At 34.4% G+C, this 24,918-nt stretch overlaps 1 protein-coding gene and 1 long non-coding RNA gene across 2 annotated transcripts in view; both read left to right on the top strand.

Annotated features, from left to right (window-relative positions):
• The first annotated feature begins 2,394 nt into the window (after nt 1-2,394).
• LOC130217859 (uncharacterized) lies at nt 2,395-4,108 on the top strand. Its single transcript, XR_008835908.1, has 3 exons — nt 2,395-2,456; nt 3,098-3,149; nt 3,973-4,108. It is a non-coding gene; the product is annotated as an uncharacterized LOC130217859 (long non-coding RNA).
• A 14,331-nt stretch (nt 4,109-18,439) lies between these two features.
• Nucleotides 18,440-24,918, top strand: part of slco4a1 (solute carrier organic anion transporter family, member 4A1) — a 48,927-nt gene continuing 42,448 nt past the window's right edge. The window contains exon 1 of the mRNA XM_056450016.1: nt 18,440-18,582. The gene's annotated coding sequence lies outside the window, so the exon portion shown is untranslated. The remainder of the gene's footprint in view (nt 18,583-24,918) is intronic.

Genomic DNA, 24,918 nt, shown 5'->3' with positions numbered 1-24,918 from the left:
CCTCAGGTCTCTTTCTCACTCACACACACACACAAACACACACTATCCAATGTACTCTTCTGAGTCAAGGTCATAAATCCAGATGTAAAGGCAAACACAGTTCCCTCAATCTGAATATATTGAGGGTCTATCAGTTTAAAAGACTGCAGCAGAGCTCTGGATCAATGACTGCCTTTAACAGCCTGTCTGAATGCTGTCTGGCCTGAGAGAGGACAATGTACTGTACACTTAGCAAAACACCCAGTCTGTAAACGAGAGAGAGAGAGAGAGAGACAGAGATGGGCAAAACAACAAGCTAGTTGAGAACAAACAGTATACTACTCTCACACAGGGTATACTACACTCATACTCTCTCACACAACAAAAACAGATATTTGTGACACACACTTACAGTATAAGATTTTGTACCCCTGTCACAAACCTTAACGGGACCTAACTAGGCATGGGTCGATATAAGATTCTGATGGTATGATAACCTTGGATAAAAATATCATGGTTTCACGGTATTGTTATTACTACTCTAAAATGTGTTCTTTTTCAAGGTCTGGGTAAAAAGTGAAGTTTCATAAACTAATTTCGAGAGGAGCACGTGATATGATTGAGCATGACTGGCTGCTCATCTGTAATCAGTAATAATCCAATCAGAGTGATCCTAGTTTACAATAAATGGATTGTTATCTCCCTACTGCTCTATCTTCATTTTGGAAGAATCCCCCCTTCCACCCCATCTCCTTCTTTTCCTCCCTTTTTCAAGGGGAAGCTCTCGAGACCTATCTGATCTCTGATCTCCAGATATGCTTATTTGACCAGGTGGGAGCCTTGGGCTCAAATATCTCCGAGCTCAGGGTTCTCTCCCGGGACAGCATGCCAAACCTGCTATAAACGTTTTAACTAACTGACAACAACTAATTTCTTTTGTTATTACAATTTGATACCTAATACCTTTCTAGTAATTTAGCAAGTTATAATATGTAATTTAGCAAGTTATAATATGCAAGTTAAATATGCAATTTAAAGAGTTAACTAGGTTAATTAGGTTAAATTAGGCAAATTAGGTTAATTAGGCATGTACAGTTGAAGTCCCCTCTTTGAATTTTTCTCTTTTTTAAATATTTCCCAAATGATGTTTAAAAGAGCAAGGAAATTTTCACAGTATGTCTGATGATATTTTTTCTTTTGGAGAAAGTCTTTTATTTCGTTTCATTTTATTTACACTCTAAAAAACGTTGGGTTATTTATTTAACCCAATGGTTGAGTTAAAAATATTTGGTGCTTTGTTGGGTTATTTTAAACCTTATATTGGGTTATTTATTTAATAACTCAACCAGTTGGGTTACAATTTTTGAATTTCAACAGTCAACTGATTGAGCTGACACAGAACCGCTGTATTAATATGCGTACGTGATGTTGCTCTTGCGTCATAAAGTTTTGCAAGCTCTAATGTAGTAATATTGTTATTTTTTTAATCAAATTGCCTCTCCGTGTCGTGTTTTTTTATCTGTTTCACCTGGACTCTTAATTATTGATGATACAAGCGTGCGCGCTTTATAGCCGATCTACATGCAGATAAAAACGCTTTCTCTACCCCCGTGTTCATCTCTACAGTTGTTTTGGAGGAAATGATACACGTATTTGAGATATTCCGCCGTAATTCTTGTCTTTAGGACCCAGCAGAGACATCAAACCGGAGTCGCGTCCAGTCTTGTTGAAGGTATGTTATGTTGTCTTAAAAACACTGTCCTTTAGCTTGGAAACTATATTGTAACAACTAAATACTAATATAGACATATATATATGTGCTACATTTTGTTCAGGAAGTTGCTAGTTTTCCCAAGAAGTACGGAGTCCGAGCATTATATTATTATTGGTTTTTCGCCGCTAGAGGGCGCCGAATGGATCGCAACGTGAGAAAGTTATCCTGGACGAGCAGAGCAGAAGCTTGCTACATCATCTTTTATCAGAAGAGGATTCATTTCCATTTCAAGGTGCTTGATTATTAACTATTGAAAGTTAAATGTTATTATTACTGTTTGTGTGTACTATATTAAAGGCCCTGAAAATGGCATTTTCTCTACATCTTAACCTACAGGGATGAAATCACAACCCTGATAAAGTTAGATGCTAATATAAATGTTTAATCAGTTATATATGTCATACAACAATTAAATATAAGCTTAAAAAAATTATATATATACGAATTGTAATATCTGCTATCTTTGTATAATAATAGTAGTAATATATGCTAATAAACAATAATACAAAGCCCTTAAACATACATGTCCTTGCCCAGTTTTCAATTCAGGTGAGATTTTAGTGATGCTGTGACCACTCGACTGATAAATGTTGTCTGTCAGCTCATGTTAATTTGTGGTTTATTTTATTTTTGGTTTGTTTGTTCATTGTAGGTTGCTCTGGACAGAGCGAGCTTTAATCCTCCTTGATAATCTTGTTGAGAGGTAAGAAAACAACATCTCTGTTTTTTGTAATATGTACATGATGTAAAAATGCACCGATACACACACTTAAGCAGTATCATACACTGTAAAGGTGTCTTTACATCACCATATGTCTTAAAATCAAATTCTACATTTGTAATTCTTCTGTAAATGCATTTATACTTCTCTGAACAGCACCGGTAGAGTGTAAAGACACAAATGTTTCTTTCAAAAGTGTTTCTGTGCCTTATTGGAGTGTGAATTTGGTATTAGACTCTGTATCAGGCATGAGGCCACAGGTAAGTACAGATGACTGATAAAGAGTGTAAGCACAGTTCAGACATTTCAGAACTCCACTCCTGGAACATTTGACCAAATAAATTGAGATATTACAGACAATAACCTATTTATATTAATTATTGCGTTATGACAGTTTACTGACAGGTTCCAGTTATTTCAGCAGAAATCTGTGGTCAAGAGTTTGACTCTTTTGCAAGTTTCTGAGCATGAGAATTAAGCACACTGATGAACATCAGTGCACAATTGACCATGTAAAATGGACATTTGCAAATGTCGTGCACCTTAAGAACTCACATAAAAGACTAATCCTGCAGCTAAAAGTGCACATTTTCATAGTTTTTTTTCCTCTTTATCTGTTTAAGGTACCCCTGGAGATGACCACTTCCAGTTATCTTTTCTCCATTGCTAAACTGGGTAAATACATGATTTTTATTGTTATTTGGTCTGGCATACATGTGCAAATGTATAATTTCTGTTTTAAGGTTGGAGCGAACATCATTTGGTATATGGAGGAGTAGGTAACTAAACTATTCTTGGTGTGAAATTCCATAGCATTTTTTTTCCTCTTTTGGAATCAGTGGGGACTGTCAAGTTATGATTTGCTTTGTCCTTTAAGTATTCATTTGTGGTCAGCAGAAAAAAAATCAACAACAATCATTTACTCAAGGGTGAGTAAATGATGAATTCACCCAAAAATCGGTGAAACACCCATACACTCATTCAGCAGCAGAGGCGAATCCATCATGTCCTGGAGCTGGGTCAGTTGGCATTGCTGTGTGAAGTTTGCATGTCCCTCACAGTCCAAACGCATGCAGTATAGGTAAATTTAATAAACTAAATTGGCCGTAGTGTATGGGTGTTTCACTGATTTTTGGGTGCACTCATCATTTACTCACCACCAAGTTGTTGATTGATTTTTATGTATTTTTTATTTATTTCTGCTGACCACAAATGATCACTTTAAAGGACAAAGCAAATCAAAAACTTAATAGTCCCCACTGACTTCAACAGAAGAAACAAATGCTATGGAATTTCACTGTGGACCAAGAATGGTTTAGTTACCTATACTGTTCAAAATATCATGTTTTGTGTTCATCTGAGGAGAGATTTAGAACAAGGGGAGGGTGAATTACTGATGACAGAATTTCCATTTTTGTGTAAAATATCCCTTTAATAAATCCAGTGTACTGTTTGCATGGCATGGATTTAAGTGCTGTTTTTGTTTATTTATTTTTAGATTGCTCAGGACAGGTATTTTATACCCACACACCAAAGAAACTTTTTGAGGTTTGGGGAGATGCATCACTGCGGATCCTCTCGTATTGCAAAAAAAGAGAAGAGAGCCTTGGATCTACCAGTTCAAGCAGACATTTCATCTGGTGAGACAATCCTGCATAACAGCTCTGTTTTATTCTCAATTTGTAGCATTTCACCTTTGATATGAGGGGCTTGTTTTGAGTTTAATTATTGTGTTTTTTTCTGTTTGATATAAAGACAGCCTTGGAGATCCCGCTTTGGAGATGGTGCTTTAACAACTCAGCCAGCTTTCCTTTCTCCACTGCCATACAGATTGTGCAGCAAGATGGTTTGGCCCTCATACCAGGAGGCAAAACAAGAATTTGTTGATTTGTGACCTCTAGGTGCATTATTTATGACAATACATTTTGGACTTTATTTAATTGATGTGTGTATACTTGTATTTCATTCAGTACTTAGAGGAGGAGGAGCAACAGAGGCAGAACCCTTTTGTCCTGCTGCTTGGGGATGAACTAAACTGCTCTTAGGCATTTGTTATGGTGAAAGGAGTGCCACTAAATTCATGGATTTAAATAAAGCTTTGCCAATGTAATAAAAGCTGTGTATTTTTTACTACTATAATGACTACTACTATAATAATAATAATAATAATAATAAAAATAATAATAATAATAATAATAATAATAATAATAATAATAATAATAATAATAATAATAATAATAATTTATTATTATATAGTGGTTAAGCCACTTAAATAACCCAACAAATATCCAGGCAAAATAACCCAACAAATTAGTTATTTTTATAACCCAATTTGTTGGGTTAACCTTATCAACCCAATGGATTGGGTTAAAATAACCCAACAGAAGGTCGGTGCCAAATTGACCCATCTATGGGTTGCCTGTTGGGTTATTATTAACCCAACTGTTTTAAGTGAGTAGTTTTATTTAGGCTAGAATAAAAGCAGTTTTTAAATTTTTAACACCATTAAGGTCAAAATTATTAGCCCCTTTAAGCAATTTTTTTTTCGATAGTCTACAGAACAAACCATCATTATACAATAACTTGCCTAATTACCCTATCCTGCTTAGATAACCTAATTAACCTGGTTAAGCCTTTAAATGTCACTTTAAGCTGTATAGAAGTGTCTTGAAAAATATCTAGTTATTTAAATAGAACATATTATTTAAATAATATTATTAAAATATATTATATAAAATATTAATTAAAATTATTAAAATATCAAGTAAAATATTATTTACTGTCATCATGACAAAGATAAAATACATCAGTTATTAGAAATGAGTTATAAAAACTATTATGTTTAGAAAAATGTTGCAAAAAAAATCTGCTCTGAGAATTTGGAAAAAAAATAAACAGGGGGGCTAATATGTATTATTATTATTATTATTATTATCATTATTATTATTATTATTATTATTAAGTAAAAAGCATAATTAAGTATTATTATTATTATTATTATTATTATTATTATTATTATTATTATTATTATTATTATTATTATTATTATTATTATTATTATTGGTAATAGTAATAAAAGCAATAATGACTGGAGTAATCATTTCATTTGAAACAACACACAATAAGAAAGCAGTTATTTAAAATTAATAAATATTTAACAATTTATTTTTTATTTTATAAATCCCGCGGCGCCTTTATGAACAAAATAATTTTCTTTAAAAAAAAAAAAACTAACCCAAAACTTTTGACCAGTAGTGTATATATTTTTTCCTTAAGAAGGCTAATAATATTTAATAATTAGGCTTTTACAAGCCTTAAAAAAACAGAAATATTAAAAGAAAAATATATTATTAAAAAACACTGTGAAAATGTCCTTGTTAAACAGCACTTGCGAAATATATAAAAAAAAAAAAACAGAAGGGCTAACAATACTGACTTCAATAACACATATACACAGTACCGCTGCTCCCTATATGCAGAGTACACAGGTTGCACCACCTCGATTGCTCCAAAAAAATTTATATTTATTTAGTAATAATAACAAAAACAGTGTAAATATAAATATATTGACATTATGTTAATAAATACATTTTTAAAAATGCAATTTATGGCAAACGCAAAAACATGTGATGTAATTTTCTTTTTTTACATGTACGCACACCTCGGCCCACTTATGTTTGCAGCTGCTAGCAACATATGATTATATTTGATGCAAGTTGCAAGCCGAAAAAAGAGTTTGGAGCAGAGAAGAGGAAAAGAGTATACGATGAATCCTGTGCATCACCTTCAGGTAACTTATCTGGAAAACATTATATTTTTGGTTGTTCAAGTAAATTAGTGACATTTACCTTCACCACAACTATGTTGCGCAACACCTAGGGCTGGGCGATTAATCGAAAAGTAATCAAAATCGACATTCAGAACCTATAATCAATCAAATTTTTTCAAGTCAATTTATTAAATTATTTTCCCTACTATGGTTGGAATCATGTGACCCTGCTCTGTTATGGCTGATTTAAACTTAATATATTAAGATTTATACGTATTATATTATTATGATATTATGCTTCTGGCAAGCGCACGCTCCAGTGCAGCCTTCGCATATCTGCTCACCTCTAGCAAAAATGTAACCACACGTCGCAAGGACACATTGCACACGCTTTGTGAATTGCCCAGTTTGGTAGCGCAGACGATGGTGGGTCTTGCGGAGAGCCGCGTTTAAGGCAATGTGTGTTTTAATTTCAGTTGTTCAGCACTGATATTCAATAACTAATCATTGATATTAAATAACTCAATTATTTTAAAATCAAGTACTGCACCCTACATTCAAAAATCCCTCACTTGTGATTTGTGAGCATATTTACTGCACAAAACCTGTCAGTGAACTATGAGGGCAAAAACATAAAATAAATAAATAAAATAATCGTTCATTATTCGTAATCGAGGTAAAATGTTCAATTAATCGAGATTTTGATTTTAGGCCAAATCGCCCAGCCCTAGCATCACCTACATACACATGCACTGCACAATTATTTCACTGTATGTATTATTTATTATAATTCAGTGCAGCTACCTTTGTTTATTGTTTTGTCTATTTCTACACATTTCTTATTGCTGCTGTTCTCTCTAAGAGCTGCCAAGTTAATTTCGTTGTATCGCTGCAATGACAATAAAGTCTCTTTAGTTTTAACATTAGTGGATTGGTGTTTTTAATTGGCTAGTTTTTAATTTTTTGTACATTATGAAATAACAAAACTGACTAATATTCTTTGATTTCTGAAACATCAGTAATATAAAATGAGTGAAATAACTAATCTGCATTGCACAAAAATATACAGTATACTTTTTCTTCAGTAGGCTAGTAATATTGACCTTACAAAATGCTTTATAAAATTTTAAAAACTGTTTTAAAACTGAAAACAAAGTGTCCTTATGTTAAATATGTTAAAGGTCCTTATGTTAAATAGCATTTGGGAAATATAAAAAAAAACCGGCACAGAAAGGCTAATAATTCTGATTCCAACACCCCTGATTTCAATATATATTCATTAATTCATTTACATAATATTATTTTATTATATTAATTTATATAAAATTTAAGACATGATATATAAAATATACGTCAATCAATTTGTTTTGGCCACTTCACCCACAAGCTTCTCCCCATCAGCTGAAAATGCACCGTGAGTGCTATATATGGAGAACTTTGATCATTTGTGTAATCGCGATTAGCATCTTTTGCATTCAGTTGCTGTACAGCAGGAGTTTATTAGCATGAGTTACAGCCCCTTAAACTTCGAGAGAGGTCTGGATGCAGTGCAATAATGCGCATACCTAACCCTACCCCTAACAGTGACGTCACTAGCTCCATTGAGTGCATTGTGTCTGATATTGCATCACTGAGAGATGCAGTTTTAGCTTGCATCATAAAGGCTGCATTCAGATACTATTGCAAACCTCATCAGCTTATTACAATGATCTAGGTTCATTTTAGCATTTATTAATGCAGACACTTTTATGCACAGATGAATTCCACGTCACTACTCCTACTTAAGCTTACTTTAAAGATGGCTTCCTGGCTTCCTAGAGGAAAGAGTTTAAATAAAAAAACAAGAAATACAGACAAGCCATTACTTTTCTTTGTGCACAACTTAACCATCCGGTATTTTACTGGAGCCATATGGGACAACGAACTGTGCCCTCTAGTGGTGACTGTACAATACAACAGAGCAGGGTCACGCTGCAGATCTTGCGGTCAGGCAGATGCAAACTGCTAAAAAACTAAAGCTGTAATTTACGCATACTAGATTTATTTGTTATTTTACTTTGTTTGGAGAATAAGAGCTAGAAAAAAAACAATATGTGAAATATAATTAATAATAATAATAATAATAATAATTATAATAATAATAATAATAATAATAATAATTCCTGCAACTCCAGGTGATATTCATGGGTTTTATGAAACAAAAAAATCCATTAATTAAACAATAAATTAAATACAATCTGCAAGATTATCTTTAATCTACAGTCTCTGCAAACATTCTAGATGTTTACAGTGGATAGGAAAGATTCTTGTGTTGTATCATTCATCAAAACAGTAGTTTTTTTATGATGCTGTGACTTAGAAAAGATTTGTAAACAAACCGTAACAAGTCTGCTAATAATAAAAAACCTTGAGCTTTTTTTTCATTTTTAAAAACTTATATCAAAAGTCAATGCTCAGTTTTTCAGACCTTCAGTTCTTTACCTTCGGTTGCTGTTTTCTCCAGTGCATTGATTGAGTCAATCCACATATACATCAAACATGCTGATGTAATCCAATTGATGATCTTAGTAGATGGTGTGAAGTAAATGGAGACAAGACAGATATAGCTATCTTTTAAATCATACATTTAATTTCTTACTTTTCATTTTGTGATTCATTTATTTGTATTATTTGTTGGGAAATTAAGTTTGATTTAACTTTTTCAGTGGTTTTCAGGCTGATGTGTTGCAGGCTCATTTATTGATAACAAATAATACTGATGATGATAAATAATAAATCATCATCATCAATAATCAAATGCTTTTTAAGCTTGTGAATTTTTGAGCTTGTTTTTGTGAAAGTTTGTGTTGGTTGTTGTTATTATTATGCCACAGAAAGATTGCATTCAGACTTACCAAGGCTTTGGATTAAAGATAAAATAATGTTTTGAATAATTTCAGTTTCTGTCTCAAACCAACATAGCCTACAGCCGGGGATGGGCAGTATTTATGATATATGTATTTCAAACACATATTTTAAATACAAAATAGTATTTTGTCATTTGTATTTGATAGGGTTTATAAAATGGATTCATATTTTGTATCAAAATACTTTAGTGCCTTGTATTTTTAAAATACTGTAAAATACTACATGCTGACATCATAAAAATGCAGCCTCAGATTGATACTTTCTCAGTTATTTGCCTAGGCTTGAGATCAGAACATAAACTTCATTAAGAAGGGCATCAGTGCTTGGTATATGAATGGAAATTATGCACATATAAATAAAAAAACTGACAAATGTCATGGGTATATTTGACAGCAAGTCAACAATCGTTGACAATAATATACTGCACGATTACAAGAACAGTAATATGTAATCGCAGTATAGTGTACAATTCGCCATCAGCATCTTTGCTTAAGAAACTATGGAATAAAAATGTCAGTTCCTAAGAACAGAATGAGGAGCCATCAGCACATCATCATTCTCAGTTTCAGTGATGCAGCTGGAAACGCAGAGGAAGTTTAGAAATATAAAACACCTAAAGAAGCTGTACTGTGCTTACTAAGGGGTAAACTGAGACTCTTTCGGTTAAGAAAGAACTGTAAAACTCTTGGGAGATAGAGTAAACTGCACAAATAATGATAGTTTTGGATGGATTGCTGATGTAGATGCCAAGAAAATAAGACCAACAACATTAAAATAAGTCATGCAGTGGCAATACCTATACTCCATTGGCTGTTTCCAATGCCAGCAGTTGATCTGTAGGTATAGATAACGAAGGGGAAAGATGCTTGTCTAAAGATGTCAAAGTGGCACAATCCAGTATATTAGACACAAATATATAATAATGCTCCAGTCTATAGAGACAGGTCAAAAACTCCAGACTCAAACAGACGTATCATGTTTTATGTTGTGCATTGAAGAGAACACTTGCAAAAACATGCTCTATAGAAATGACTAAAACTGGAGATTTTAGTAGTTTAAATAATGTTTTTATTTTGTATTAAAGATTTTCATTGCAAAAAAAAATAAAATAAAAATATATGTGAACAAAAAATGTAAATAACCTCTTCATATATCACCTTTTTAAAATATAATACTGCTAGTGCTAAGAGATGATGTTTTACTGGCCACCCAATGGATGGAACCACAATGAAGAGATATAGTACTTTAATCCTAAATACGTGAATTACATGGTATTTCAGAGTTATTAAAGAGATCATCTTCAAGAACAGGATTTTCTGTATGAAATCTGTACAAAATTCATACTAAAATGAAAGAGAAACAAAAGTTTATAAATACCTCCTCAGTACAGGAGTAGATAAGAATGAGGTGGCAGAGAAGCTGACTTGCTCAGAGAAAGGCTCTGGCTGTCAAACATTTACTTCACTAAGTCAGTTTAATAGTGAAGGGATTGATCAAATATGCATATTGATAGAATGTTTGTGAACAAATGTCATGCGCCCTTGTAAAAGTATTTTGTAGCATTTTCAAAATACAAAATACAGTATTTTATTTTGATGCATTTGTGGCTGCTGTATTTTGTAGTTTATTTTGATACACGTAAAACTGAGGTATTTGGTATTTTATTTTAAACTACATTTCAATTTTGCCCATCCCTGCCTACAGCAAGCCGTGGGTTTTGACTTTTCTTTTTTTCTATGTCAGTAGCAATTGCAAGTGTGTAAGTAGCAACTGACTTTATATGACATTTTATGAATCATTAAGAAAGGACCATTATTTCAGCTGAATATCTTTAATGATTTACTAACGAAGGGAAACTGCATGGCCTGAGAACGAGTAAATGTCACAGCCAATTCTACTGTTTTTATAAACGAAAAAATGTTATTTCATTTTTCGAATACACATTTTAGCACTTAGGACCGATTTGAAGTGGGTGAGCGGGAGCTCAGGTGTCACACCAACCGGTGCTACTAACAATCCCTTGCTGACACCACCATCTAGTGGTGAAGATATAAACCACACTTTAATTACTGCCCACAACTGCAGCACCAAAAAATTTAACATTTTTAAATGAAAAGTCTTTCATTTGATTAACAATTATGTCTAGCTGCCTAGGAGTACGGCCTTACAGTAAATAAGTCTATCATTGTGTTGTTTAACCCAGCACGAATAAATACATAAGCCAGAAGTCAATGAACTGTGTCAACACGTTCGCGAAATGAGATCAACAAATTGACAATCAATGCAGGCCCACAAAACACAACAGTGCCTATGGGCACTAAAGTACGATCATCGACGCTCGTTTCTTTGCAATATTTAAAGTTTAACAGATGTTTTAGAATCGAATCTTACTGTTTGCTGATTCCTCGCAGGACTGGTGCAGCAGTGTAACCATGTATGACTTAATCGCCGATGATTGACTCTGATTGGACGATTGAGTAAGATTTTATTTATTTATTTATTTATTTATTTATTTATTTATTTATTTATTTATTTATGCCAAATTAGATTCTTAACGCAGTTAAAACGGTGGTCAATTTGTTTTATAATAATAATAATAAAAAAAATAAAGAAAAGGAATGATGAAAAAGTACAACGAAAAAACAATGATTATAACAAACTTTCTATTTTATTTTTTTTAAAACAGCATTTACATTGTTTTAGTTTTTTTGCTGTGGCAGCAGTCAAATCGAGTAAATTTTGATTTCTACTAGGCCTGGCTATCAGGTTCTTGCTACTTAATGAGTAATTAATGCTAATTAATGAGTGTTTAAATATACGACAATGTCCATTCAGCTGTATTTGCTTTTGAACAATTATCCTACAGTTGTTAACATGTACCAATAGATGGCAATAGTGGAACAGGTGTCCTCACATTTTTCCTACTCATTAGATTACGCTATAAACACTGTAATGGTTTGGGGTTAGGGATTAGATGGGTTAGGTTAGGAAATTACAGCTTCATATCACACTACTCCACGTTAAAATTTACACTGGTAGCAAAATCTAATACGTACTGTAGGTACCATGTTGTGCCATCAAAATGTGCTACCTACTTTTTGAATGGGAGGTGGGTCTTTATTACTATAAAGTACCTGTGATGTCCCACAAGTTTGAATAAATCCTATATATGAAAACAATGTGAAATAATGAAATTCTGATGTTTTAATATAATTGGTTAAACATTTACACACATGCAGGTCGAATTATAAGTGTTTTGAAATATGTTTGGTTTTTTTTGTCATTTTTTGCCATATTCTTTCATTGAATGGATGTTATTTTGGCATATCCCACACACTGCTCAGCCAATTTGAGTGAGTCTAAAAAGTAGGTAAATTAGATCACATTAAAAATATTTTTTTAATTCTTATTGTCTTTAACAAGTTATTTGATCAAATAAGTCATTATGATAACTTTTATTTTGTTTTCATGATATAATTAATCATTTTGCAAGTGTCCTTGAAATTTCTGTCCACCCTGTCATGATGTGGTAAATACCCCTAGGAAACCCTCTGATGTACTCATTGACATCCCCGTGCCAATGTTGTCTTTCTTCAGAGAAGGTTAAAACATCTGCTGGGCACACAGTAAGTATCTACCCTTATCTTTCCTATTTTTCCTCATATTCTGTTTGAAACTGAATGTTGTCAAGCTTAACATGTCTACCCTGTCATAGTGAAATATTATTTATTATGTTTTTAAAAAATCTGAAATCTAAAAATAGCTTTTAAACTGTGTACAAAGAGCTTAAATCGGGAAACCCACACGAACAAAGTGAGGACATGAATACCACACAGAAACGCCAACTGACCAGGCCGAGGCTCAAACCAGCGACCTTCAGGCAATTGTGCTACCCACTGTGTCGCCGTGCAGCCAACATTTGCATTGTTATTTATTTATTTAATATTTTATTGTTAATTAGTTAATGTTTTTATGTTACAATACTTATACACACATACTGCACCAGTAGATGCAATACATGAGTGGACAATACAAACCTTTTGGCAATATGTGTCTTAGTCTATATAAAGGATATACTTTTAAAGTCCATATAGTGGAGCTCATTGACTACATGAAATAAAAATACAGCCCTAAGTATTTGTACATAAAATCTATTTATATACCTTATTCTGAAAAAAATTAAAATATTATTAAGGTGTTTAACCCTTGTATGGTGTTCGGGTCTGTGAGACCCGTTTTCAGTTTTTTTTTTTTTTTCAAAAGAAGAATTAAACAATGAATTATTTTTTTAACCTGAATTTCATCGGCTTTGGTTTATTTTCTGTGAAGAACATAAATCCGAACAAATTTTCAATGACTGCATAATGTACCTCCCCCCACACATTTACATCACATACAAGGTGTTCGGGTCCACTGGACCCAGGTCTAATAAAAGTCTTGACAGTGTAGGTCCAGTGTTCCTACACTCTGTCTTCCTCCTTTCCGGTGCTGCTGTCTTCTTCCCCTTCCCCTCCTGCTCACGCACAAAGTTGCAACATTGTTGAAAATTCAACTAGCAACACTGTCTGCTCTTACATTCCCGCAAATTTGACCCTTTCTCATGTGGGAACCAAGCTTTGTTTTCTCATACCCTGTTCTATCTCTGAATTAGGGGCATAATACTATAAATAAGACTTTGCCAGTGTGGTTTCTTATCACAACTGATCAAGATGGCCAAAAGATTTTTTGCTGCGAGGGCCCTGCAATTGTTTGTGGAAGAGAGAGGAGCTTCTGATGATGATGTCCATGACCATGGTGGGAACAATACGAAAAAACTAATCTGTGGGTTTTTATTTTTTCATAACATTAATAAAAAAAATAATAATAATAACTAGAAGCACATTAATTCATCAATATGATCTAACTAAGGTAAAAAGGAAAAATTAACCATGTTTGCTGTTCATATTGCTTGTAATTGGGATGAAGTAAACATTTGTTGAGTAATTTAACATAAAATTGTTTGATAGTGTTAATTTGGAAAGCCAAAACTCTAGCGGGTCCAATGAACCGCCAACTTTTTCAGTATATGATTTACGCAGTGGATGCCCTTCCAGCCACAACCCAACACTGGGAATCACCCATACACTCTTGCATTCACACACATACACTACGGCCAATTTAGCTTACCTAATTTACCTATAGTACATTTCTCTGGACTAGTGGAGGAAACCCGAGCACACCCAAACAACTGTCAACTGACCGAGCTAGGGCTCGAACCAGAGACCTTCTTGCTGTGAGGCAATAATGCTACCCACTGCGCCACCGTGACGTTAATCCATCCAACAATCCCGTCACAATTTTTTTTTACTTCTTTTTTTCCTATAGGTACCTTGAGTAACAGAGAGAGAATGAGAGAGAGAGAAAAGACAAAAAAGAAAGAAATGGAAAAAGGCTAAATGCAAACTAGGGCCAGAGACAAAGCTAATGCTTTGTTACAGTCAGAGATGCTACCTATTATTCCTGAAACTCCTGAAAATCAACCTGAGCCTGGCTCCTTAGTACAATGTACAGTGTAAAGATTTAATTTGAAGGACAATAATTGTTTATTTTCCCATTAATTTGCATATTGATAAAACCTAATTGATAACAGAAGAGGCAGCATGGTGGCTCAGTGGTTTGCAGTAATTAGTGAAAACAGGAGTTGAATACTGGAAAACTTCTATAACCCTTTTATATTAACCCTTTAATATTTCTTGTTGTACCAGTTTTGTTTTAAATGTTCCTCCATACTTAGTTCAATAATTCACCCTGTCATGCCAATGTCCACTGTAGGAATAATTTACAATTTGAACCCAAAGAATGACCAGTCTGTCAGATAAAGAAAAGCTGGAGTCAGAGATTCAAATAAATAAAGTTTACTGAAGATAGTTTGCAGCTTCATCAGCAGAAGCCAGCTTCAACACTCACAATGAGTTTCTAGGCCGCTCTGCTTACAATCATAACATTAATTACACTCTCACATAACGTCATTAACTGCGTCACATATACTGTAGGTGTTTCAAACTGATTGGTTAAAACACAGATAAAAAAAATTCCATGTGGGTGCGTGCGTACAATTCTAAACAATATCTTAATATCTCAAGCATACGAACGTCAGACATCCACTAGACTGTTTAGAGCTGACCCCAGACCTGTCAAAAGGATCCACAATCGAATAGAACACACACACACACACACACACACACACACACACACACGCAAAGTACAATTTGTTTCTTAGCCAAGGCTGAGTGTACTCTCAGCCGTCTTTATCAAAACAGGGTAAAAAACAGTATAATCTATGTTGAGTTGTATTCTCACTACACAAACTCTATCTTGAATTAAAAGGACAATCACTTTAAACAGAATTAACACATAATAAAAATAATATCGAAATCACTTTAGACAGTATTAACACATGGCAATACAAATAGGAAAACAGTTGTTTTCAGTAATCAAGCCCTTTAGTTACACCAGAGGTCTCCAAGACCTCTGACCTGGTTTGGTGGCTCCTGAAAATAGAGTTAACAACAAATCTTGTGTGATTTCTTAATTAACCAATAAGGGCCAGTTAATATTGTTTGAAAGTTTGACAAAATATTTTAGATGTTAGGTTTTATTTCGAAAAGAACGTGCAACAATTGCGTCTTTTATTGGGAAATAAATGTTTTGTCCATTATTTCATTATTATAAATAGACTTTTTCCATAATCTAAAAAGCTGGGTTGGTAAAGGCACACATTACCTTTCAAAAAAATGTACATTTTATATTCACACTGCCATGAAAATATACTACCTTGAATTTGTCCATGGCAGGGTTGACACAATTTCAGGTATATCTACTGTAGCTTGACCAACATTAGTTTATTACAGCCTAAGGTCTAATTAATACAACAACTATGTGGTTAAATCAAAAATCTCAAACTTTTTTTTTGGAAAATTCTGACGTAGTAAGTTATAACGACCCATTAAAATTCTACAGTTTTTGCATACAAATTGATGTCAAAGTTCCTCTATACTTCCACTTAGCCATGCTACTTCAACTGTTAGTTTGCTGCGAGTGAAAGATGAGAGGTGTACAAAAAGTAACCCCTCACACCCTCAATATTTCATTTCAGTTGGAAATAAGGCATACTGAAATTAACGTCTGCAACAACTTCTAGTTCAAGCAGACTTTAAACCACCTTTCTCCCCATTCTTGTGCTCAATTTGAACTTCAGTCTTGACCATGTCTTCATGCTTAAATGAAGTTGCTGTCATCTGATTGGATGATCAGACGGTTGCAATTTATTAGGTGTGCCTAATAAAGTGGCTGGTATATAATAGCAATAATAATAATAATAATATGTATTGAGTATAGTGAGTTTATACACTCACCTTCCACTTTATTAGGTACGCCTTACTAGTACCAGGTTGGACCTCATTTTGCCTTCAGATCTGCCTTAATCCTTCGTGGCATAGAGGTACTGAGAAAATTCCTTAAAGATTTTGGTCCATATTGACATGATAGCATCACGCAGTTGCTGCAGATTTGTTGGCTGCACATCCATGATGCAAATCTCCCGTTCCACCACATCCCAAAGGTGCTTTATTGGATTGTGATCTGGTGACTGAAAGTCATTTGAGTACAGTGAACTCATTGTCATGTTCAAGAAACCAGTCTGAGATGATTCGTGCTTTATGACATGGCGCGTTTTCCTGCTGAAAGTAGCCATCAGAGGATGGATACAATCTGGTCATAAAGGGATGGACATGATCAGCAACAATACTGAGGTAGGCTGTGGTGTTGACAAAATGCTCAATTGGTACTAATGGGCCCAAAGTGTGGCAAGAAAATATCCCCCACACCATTACACCACTAGCACCAACCTGAAACTTTGATAAAAGGTAGAATGGATCCATGCTTTCATGTTGTTGACACCAAATTCTGACCCTACCATCCGAATGTTGCTTCAGAAATCGAGAGTCATCAGACCAGGCAATGTTTTTTCAATCTTCTATTGTCCAATTTTGGTGAGCGTGCGCGAATTGTAGCCTCACTTTTCTGTTCTTCAACAAGGCATTTGCACCCACAGAACTGCCGCTCACTGAATATTTTCTCTTTTTCGGACCATATTCTGTAAACCCTAGAGATGGTTGTGCATGAAAACCCCAGAAGATCAGCAGTTTCTGAAATACTCAGACCAGCCTGTCTGACACCAACAACCATGCCACGATCAAAGTCACTTAAATCACTTTCTTCCCCATTCTGAAGTGCAGCAGTTCGTCTACATGTCTACATGCCTAAATGCATTCAGTTGCTGCCATGTGACTGGCTGATAAAAAAATCAATGAGCAGTTGGACAGGTGTACCTAATAAAATGGCCAGTGAATGTAGTCTGCATGATTTGCATTTTGCATCCCTGCCTCTCAGTTGAAGTACAGTACAACGCTGATATTGATATATCTGCAATGCAAACTAATATTGACTTTAAAACTCACATATCATTCTCCAACCAGTCAAACATTTAACGGCATGCAATAAAGTTGTAAACAAGCACAGAGAATAGCTTACTTCATTAGAAAAGGCAATGTCTTGCACCTAGAGATGGAGATAGAAGAACAGGAAACCACTGAAGAGTGCAGATGTTTTTCTTAAACCACAGAAATAGGTCTGTACTTTTGCAGAGCAACAGGATTTTAAATTACAACGTTGTTTTGTGTATTGACAATATCCTGCCGCTGATGTGATATATAATAACACCCTTGCATTGTGTCAACAGGCCATGGTATTAAAACAATAAAACTGAGATAAGTTTTGTTTAGTGAAGAGTACTGGATACCATATTTAAACCTACTGTATAATGTACATTTTACACAGCCTTTGTAGCCAACATTTATTTCTGGGTAAAAAATAAATAAATATTTTAATAGCTAAATACATATTTCTGTTTTAAATACATATCACTAAATATCAAACGTTAGTACAATAAAAATATATAATAAAATAACTATCCCTATAAATATTTTAAGTACCATTCAACTTGTGTCTCTCCTCGTGAAACATTTTTCACTCATATTTTTCACTTTAATTTTTTATGTAAGTCATGAATGAAACGTGGAGCCCGAGCCTGCTATCTGTGCATCAGTCAGAATGAACTGAGAGGATGCTGCTGCTGCTGCTGCTAAAGCGAAGACAGTTGTCACACGCGCGCGGCCCTTAGTACGGATGACACCTATTGGTCCAGCAGCATAACGCCATGGGGGGCGGATTCTCATTGGGCAACAGCAGCTTAATCTGAGAGCTCACCGTTTTATAACATCTACAGTCTAAGCGTTTATTCATGGATTTACGGAGAGAGAGACAAAGCACGCGAATGTGAAAGGCAATGCCAGAACTGTGGAAAATGGAGGAGTGCATCCGTAGCGTGACAACGTGAGTAGCTTTCATGACATTTCCATGTTGCGACAGTGATGAGCGAGCAACACATGTGAGAGTAATGATAACTTAAAAGGATATTCAGTAAAGCAGCGTTGGCCAGACATGATCTTTTAAACCGCAGCTAGCCATGGCCATGGCTGACGATACCCTCACTGAGCTCTGTTTATTGTGTACTGTAGTAAATGCTGAGACATGAAGAGCAGCCAGTCTGGACTGCGTCTTTCATCCACCTGTTTCCACATGCCAGTGGAGACACACATGCTCTGTCGGGTCACTTCATAACACATATGTGCGTCCCATCCCGAAATGAAGATTGTTGTTATTTACAGTATATATCGACCAGGGGTGATATTAACAGTGAATAGCAAATTTCCTGAATGATTTTAACGTGAAGCGTATTCCTTAATAGCTCCGTGTTTATTTTCAACAAGCTTCAATAAGGGCGCGCCCTCTGTAATATGATGGTTCCTCCGTTTCCCACATGCTCATGTAGACATGTACTTGAGAACAATTTTTACTATGTTCGAATTACGAATCAAACATTCTTGTGAGTCGAGTCTTAGAACAGCTGATTCGAAGGAATTGAATCGTTTAGATGAGTCGTAATTTTTGTCACTAGCTAGCTGAAATAACTGTTTTCCTAACTAAAACGACGTAACTCGTTATGCTGTTAAGAGTTTTATTTGTTGTCTGTTATTGTAAAATTACACACTACACGCTCGTTTGCCGCTTAACACACTAATTGGGATTATAGTAGCTTAAATAAGCTTTAAATCCACGAACGTGCCCTGCACGATTTAGTGAAGGCACTGAAGGCGTAAGCAGTTGTCATTTTATCTACACAATAATTTACACTAATATAAAACATGGCTGCAGTCGGCCTTTTTGGAGAGGACCAATCTATAATGTTCTCCACAGGTTCTTATACAATGTAATAAGAAGCCATGGTAACAAATGTTAATTAAGTTCATCATTTTCAAGTAAGAAGCTATTAAGTTAGTCATTGTACGTTAAATGACCCATAAGGTTAATTTGATTCAAATTAAAAATGAAGACAACCAGACATTTTTTAAATAGTGTACAATGGTCATTCATTCATTCATTCATTCATTCATTCATTCATTTTCTTTTCGGCTTAGTCCCTTTATTAATCAGGGGTCGCCACAGCGTAATGAACCGCCAACTTATCCATAATATGTTTTATGCATCGGATGCCCTTCCAGCTGCAATCACTCGGAAGCACATACATTCTCTTCCACACACACACACACACACACGCACACACACACACACACACACACACACACACACACACACACACACACACTATGAACAATTTAGCTTACCCAAATCAACTATAGCGCATGTCTTTGAGCTTGTGGGGGAAACCGAAGCACCACATGCAAAGGAGAACATGCAAACTTCACGCAGAAATACCCAACCGAGGCTCAAACCAGCGACCTTCTCGCTGTAAGACGACAGCGCTACCCACTGCACTAATTTATTAACTAATTAAATCAACTAATTAAAAACCACAAATGCTCATGTTACATTATTCAATCATACATTATTGAACATTATTGAAATTCAAAATTATCCCATAACTTAGAAAACAAGTTAATTCTCAAAAAAAGTAATTCATGGTGTAACTTTAATTATATATTTTTATTGTTTTTTTATTAAATATTTATTAATAATATATAAGTAAATATTAAGCTTTCGAAAAAATAAACGTGGCCAGTTGCATGGCACCTAGACTAGTCTCAAAATGTTAGTCATACATTTCTGCTAGAGAAAGACTGCTATTAACTTTTTAAATTCAGTTACTAAAAAGTAGATTTGTCTAAATTATTCTGAAAAGTAAGACTTATTATGTTTTGTTTAATTTAGTTGAAAATAATAGTAGACCTTCTTAAAATAGTGGTTTTGTGTATTTAGCTAGCCATTGTTGCCCTCAATACAGCTACATGTATTATATGACAGTTGATATAATGGCCAGTGGAGAAATGGTCGTGCCCATCTGCCTGGTTCTCTCGAGGTTTTTTTTTCACCTTCACGAATTGGTGAAGTTTTTTCTTTGCCGCTGTCGCCATTAGCTTGCATGGTTCGGGATCTGTAGAGCTGCGCATCAATGGATTTGCTCTTCAGTGTTTGAACTCTCAGTAGTGATTTTTAAACCACACTGAACTGAGCTAAACTGAACTGAACTTAAACTTTGAAAAGTGGACTACACTGTTTCAATTTACTATGATCTTTTATGTGAAGCTGCTTTGACACAATCTACATTGTAAAAGAGCTATACGAATAAGGGTGAATTGAATTCAATATAAAACTGCATTAATTTCTTTCTAAATTTAAGATTGTGCAGCAGTCTTCTTTGTTCATTCAGAATCTTTATGCTGATAAAAATAGTAAAAAAAAGTCAGCTGTGCAACTGTACGATGACCCATTATTATAGTCATTTGTCACTTTTTTGTGACTAAGCCTTGAATACACTCTTCTCCTCCAGAGACCATTCAGCAGTAATGATTTAGTGAAATATGAATCTCCTGACACACTGCAAATGTGATGCAAGAGATTAAATTAGCTGAAAAATCCTTATGTCCATCCACCTCCCACTGCTTCCTCTGCTAATCTGTGAGCCAGTTTACATTTTATGTACAGTATAATATCTGTTGAACAGCTTTTGACCTTTAAGACTTATAACGCCGGTCATTGACCATTAATATTTTTTCCAGGGTTCTTGGAAGCATTAGTTGTCATAGATGGATAGATATATGTACTAGTGAATGAAATCTACCGAAAATAGGCCTATAGTTTTCTGTTACTTTAAAGCAAAATAAAATAAAAAACAACAGAACTGGTTAAGGCGAAAGAAACTTACCCACATCCAGATGTTAAACACCTCCAGAGAGCATAAACCAGTTTTAGTTAGGTTAGTTCTAACACAAAACGTGTTAAAAATACATGAAATATTTTCTAAATGACAATATAAAAATTGTTTACAATTACAAAATTAGTAACTGCGTAAATACAGTTGAAGTCAGAATTATTAGCCCCCCCTTTGACTTTTTTTTTCTTTTTTAAATATTTCCCAAATGATGTTTAGAGCAAGGAAATTTTCACAGTATATCTGATAATATTTTTTCTTTTGGAGAAAGTCTTATTTGTTTTATTTCGGCTTGAATAAAAGCAGTTTTAAATTTTTCAAAAACCATTTAAAGGTTAAAATTATTAGCCCCTTTAAGCTATATATTTTTTCGATAGTCTACAGAACAAACCATCATTATACAATAACTTGCCTAATTACCCTAACCCCCCTAGGTAACCTAATTAACCTAGTTAAGCCTTTAAATGCCACTTTAAGCTGTATAGAAGTGTCTTGAAAAATATCTAGTTACTTAAATAGAAAATATTATTTACTGTCATCATGGCAAAGATAAAATTAATCAGTTATTAGAAACGAGTTATTAAAACGATTATGTTTAGAAATGTATTGAAAAAATATTCTCTCCGTTAAACAGAAATTTATAAACAAAAAAAAACAAAAAATAAACAAGGGGGCTAATAATTCTGACTTTAACTGTACATCATCACAGTTTGTGAAAAAGGTTAATTATCTTGCCAACTTCTATTTTAGAGGGTTTACTGTGATAGTCAATATAATATAGACCTAGTGTAATGTACTTGCAAATAGTTTAACATTGCAGATATGATTAATTTATTTTTTAGACCTATTAGTAACCGTAGATTTTTTGTACTACAAAGGTGGTCAGGGTGTGTGGACGTGTTGCTGTTCTGTGGCTTGAAGTAGACTGGTAATGACTAATGTCGGAATGGAGGAATGGCGTTTTGCATGTCAGTTACTGTTTATAAGACACATCAGTTTCTACTAAATTGGAAACCCACTTCCTTTTTCAGCGCTAAATGTTTCTCTGTACTGACCTGATGCACATTTTTAACTGTGCCTCATTGTTCTTGACTTGAATATAAAAAAATAATTTTATGATGCAAACAGGACATAATAGTAATAAAAATGGAACCACCAGATTATCTCCAAACATTAGCATCAGAATTATTCAAAACCCAAAAGTAAAATTTTGTAAATGTCTTATTCTAGATAATCTGCAATAATTGCTTAATAAGTAAGTGCTTATAAGCTTCTTGCTGGAAGAATTCTGAGATATATCTTTGTTTTAGTTTTTTTTTTCATACCCACTACTTTGTTCAAGTTTCATCAAATATGACATTAAGTGGATTTAAACCTGGAGGCTGAACAGGCCATTTAAAAAAAACATTGTGATCCCTGAATCATCGGTGGATTTGAGCCCTATTTGCACAAGATTAGTTTTACCTGATTACTTCTAGTCATTTATATTATTTGCACAGGTTGTGTTGTGTATGATCTTAATCCTGTGTGAAACTACCATGTCTGTAATTTAAAGCAAAAATTCTCCTGCAAATCATATTATGTTGGAGTTCTTGTGATTTAAGTCCTGTGTGAATCAGCATCTCTGTGATTTGGCCAAGAGTCTTGTATACTGAAAAAATATTTTTGCTGCTTGTTTAAACCTCTTATTTAAAATGAGCTGAAACAACACAATTCTTGAGATTGTTTTTGGACAACTTGATAGTTTTATGTTCATTCTACATATATATATTTTTTTAATTAATAGATGCACATTTTTACAGTGTATATCAGTTTGTTACTTTTGCAGCTTTTTATCCATCTTTTGTGAAGAATGGAGGCTGCATTTGGGTGTTTTGATATTATTGTTGGTGAAGGGTCACATTGATATACACTGTAAAAAATGCAAGGTTTCACATAATTGATTCATGTTGACCCAAAACATATCAAAACTATTTTTGAGAATCAAATCTGAGCTATCAGGTAAAGGAACCATCATTCAAATACATACTGAGCATTAAAAATTGGATGACTATATTACCCCTATTCTAAGATGGTGTGCTAGTGGCTGGGATGCACAAGAAAAGAAACCAAAAAGCCACTCTGGTGACATCAACCCACTTTGAGTGCGTGCTTTCCTTGACCATTACAATGAGCTTTGCGCTCGTGCTCCTCTGGCGTCTCTCGCAACTTAGCAATCATCAAGCGTTTTCCACAAGTCTATGGAGAAAAGTAAAAAGCGCTGCAGTGTTTGGATACGCTGTGTTTGTCTGAGGTAATTAGTCTGTTACTGAAATGTGTATATTCCATTCAAAGTGTGAAGCAGATTGGTTAGTTCTACTTACATGAATTGTGGTGCGCTGGCCGCATTCGGAAAAGGTGAGATGTTTTTTAACATATGCGCCGTTTGCACAACATGTGCATGACACTCCCATACGCATGTTCTGCAAGTCACGTGTCTCCATTGGAAATTACAAACTTACACCCTAAGCTTATTGGCATTGCTTCCAAGGTACACTCAGCAGCCACATTTTAATAAAACTATAGCGATTCATACCGAGACTTTACACCGTATTGACAATGGTGATCGGTCAATAAATATCGATACCGATTTTATTGCCCAGCCCTACGTACTTCACATCAAACATTTAATGGGAGGAATAGCATTCTGGGTTCATGCTTGACTGTACTGTACATACTGTACAAATGACAAATATACAGTATATTTAAAACTTTAATGAGAGGAATTGCATTCTGGGTTCATGCTTGACTGTAAAATGTAAATCGAACAGGAAGTGTTTGTGGAACACAACAAGTGTTGTGAGAGAGCGCACATGTTTTACATGTATCCTCTTGCCCAGTTTTTTTCCTCTTATACCCAGTTTTTTTCCAACATCACATCTTTCAGTACATTTGTACTAAAGCCAGTCAGGGGGAAACAATAATATTGCTAATAATATTGACCTTTTAATATTGAGTTTATATATACCAGTCAAACTAAAAGAAATATGACTTTCTCCAGAGAAAAAAAAAAAATAACTGTATGAAAATGCCTCTCTGTTAAATAGCAATAGAGAAATATTTGAAAAAGAATTGAAGTTTTACAGCCAGGAGGGCTAATAATTTTGTCTTCAGCTGTATAACTATATATATATAATGTTATTTTTATGATTTTTTACAGATCAGGCGAAAAGTCTGCAATTGAATATAATCCCATGGCATGCAAATGTATTTGCTACTGTCTTGTTATGACAGTCTGTTAACCCACATTTCCCTGTGCCAGAGGCGAATTCTGGAGTGCAGACGAGCCGATTGGCTGCTTCTGTAGGTCATTCATTCCACTTGGTTACACCTAGGCACAGACACGTTATAGCTAAATGATGAGACAGGCCCCTGGAGATATGGCACACGTAGTCTGCACA

This window comes from Danio aesculapii, chromosome 23 (assembly GCF_903798145.1).
Source record: "Danio aesculapii chromosome 23, fDanAes4.1, whole genome shotgun sequence".
NCBI classification, from domain to species: Eukaryota; Metazoa; Chordata; class Actinopteri; order Cypriniformes; family Danionidae; genus Danio; species Danio aesculapii.
Note: the sequence above shows the minus strand (reverse complement) of the source record. Positions and strands in the feature narration are given on the sequence as shown.